General features: G+C 39.7%; 1 non-coding gene across 1 annotated transcript; it reads right to left on the bottom strand.

The window, feature by feature from the left end:
• Nucleotides 1–1,867: 1,867 nt before the first annotated feature.
• LOC112923823 (small nucleolar RNA SNORA72) lies at nt 1,868–1,998 on the bottom strand. Its single transcript, XR_003235775.1, has one exon. It is a non-coding gene; the product is annotated as a small nucleolar RNA SNORA72 (small nucleolar RNA).
• Nucleotides 1,999–2,247: the final 249 nt, after the last annotated feature.

The following is a 2,247-nucleotide window of genomic DNA, read 5'->3' as shown; positions in this document are numbered from 1 at the left end:
AAAAATCTGCAAGTTACTCAGGGAGCAAGGAGGATCCCAATCCAAATGTGGTCACTTGAGAGGGAAGTTTTCAGGGACAGCCAGGAAATGGACGAAGCATCTGTGTGTACATGAAGTGATTTGCAATTAAGTAAAGGTTGTGAAGACTATAGAGGAAAAGGTTAGAAGGAGAGCAATCACATCTGGTTCAGGGAGACAGAAACAAAGCCACAGGGAGCTGGGATTTTGGAGAGGATGATGACTGGAGGACGTTTTTCACTTTGGAGGAAAAACATGGATGAGTCATGGGGAAAATAACTGGCCTAGAAATTTTCACAGAACTGGGCCTGGAAGTCTCTGATGGATTGAGGTCTCTGATGGATTGAAGGACTTGGACCTCTCTGGAACAAGCCAGCTGCTCCTGGAAATCTTAGACCAGGTGGGCTGGCAACAAGATTGTTTGGTTCCCAGGAGCCTCACTGAGTGCTGGAAATAGCATTAGCTCCAGATTGATGGGAGGCCTTTCTGGATGGAATCCTTTACAGCTTGTCTTAACTGTGACTCCAAGAGAACAAATGGAAAATAGCATCATTGATTTTAAAATAACTCTAGGTGAGAGAGTTGCCTGTACTTTCTGTCTCCCCTTACTCAGCTCCCACTCACTTCTCAACCCACAGGGATCTGATTTCAATCCATTGCATTTCACTCAAACAGGTCTGGCCAGGTTCACTACTGGTCTTTGTGTTGCTTGATCCTACAGGCATTTTCAGCCCTTATCTTATTTGACATTTTAATCCTACCAAGCAATCCTTCACGAAACACTCTCTTCTTTTGGATTTCCCCAGTGACACCACTCTCTCTTGATTGTGCTCCTACTTCTCTGGTCATTATATGTTTGTTCTGTTTCTAAAATCCTCATTGACTTAGCCTTTAAAATGTCGGGTTTCCTTAATCGTTGACTGTAAGCCTTCTACCTTTCTTACTTTATCTTGTCTCTTTAGGCCAATCTTGTTCAGACCCATGGTTTCAAATGGCTGATATAGAAGTCCCGTGAAAAATGCTATTGGAGTGTTCAGAGGCAGGGGCAGGCACTCCTGAGGCACAGGAAGGTTGTTTGAGTTGAGTCATTGCTACCCAGATGGTAAATTTAGGCTTTGGGCAGATAATGAAGCCCAGGGAGAGTGTTTATAAAGAGAGGAAAGAGAACCCGTTGACTGGATTGGAAGATGAATAAACACCAATAAATAAAAGTAATTACTGTTATTATTTATCATGATTACTATTATTCTACAAGTGCTTGTTTGTTCATTTCAAGACCTGTGTATAGGACTCACACATTAACTTTTTAATAGCATTTCCTACATTCCACCCAGAAAATTTATGCCTACCTTTCACTCAGTATACCACCAGGCTTTGTTTGGCTCATCCATTCAGTCCAGCATCGGTAATTTTTACTGATTGCCGTTAGGATGTATGGTGATGTCTAAAGCACTATAATCCATTTCTATCCTTAGAAATTTTGATGGAGTATTGCAATATTCCTACAACTTGCTGTTGTCAGCTTTTCCATCAGCATCAATTAGAAAAGACATTGAGGAACCATATGTTAATTATTTTACCAAGGGAACAAGTATAGAAGCATCACTTGTAAGTGCTCAATAATCATTATTGCACGCAACTAAAAGGAGTACATTCTATTGTTTTTCCCTAGAAAATAAAACACAATAGTTTTATAATTCATTTAATGGCAACTCGTGATCATCAAATTAACAATGGTTATCTTTAAAAGTTATTACACTAGCTGTGCTGTCATTTCTCAAGGATGATCAGATACCACCTAGAGTAATAGACATTTCCCACACAAGATGCATCATATAAATCAGACTTGGTTAATCACCAGCATTGATAAAACCAGACTAGGGAAAGAACTAGATCTAGGAACACATGCATGGTCTTGATATACAGAATGTTTAGCCTGCCACAATTATTACAAAATCAGAACAGCAAGAATATTCACAGAGTACATTCTATGTTTTAAAAAATCTACAATATAGCCAACTGTCATGTATTCACAAGGCAGTTATATTCAGTGTGTTCATGGCAACCCTGCTGCTAAGCTTATTGATCTTCTCAAATGAATTACCTGCTTTGTTGACATCTGCACCCTCCGATTCCAAAGTCAATCACACATTTCCTCGATAATCCACCTCTCCATTTCTATTTATTTGCAGACTGTCCAGAGAGACAATCTACTAAAAAGAGGACAAC

Source organism: Vulpes vulpes, chromosome 6 (assembly GCF_048418805.1).
Source record: "Vulpes vulpes isolate BD-2025 chromosome 6, VulVul3, whole genome shotgun sequence".
Taxonomy (NCBI): domain Eukaryota; kingdom Metazoa; phylum Chordata; class Mammalia; order Carnivora; family Canidae; genus Vulpes; species Vulpes vulpes.
The sequence above is the reverse complement of the archived record's forward strand: the minus strand, read 5'-3'. Positions and strand labels throughout refer to the sequence as shown.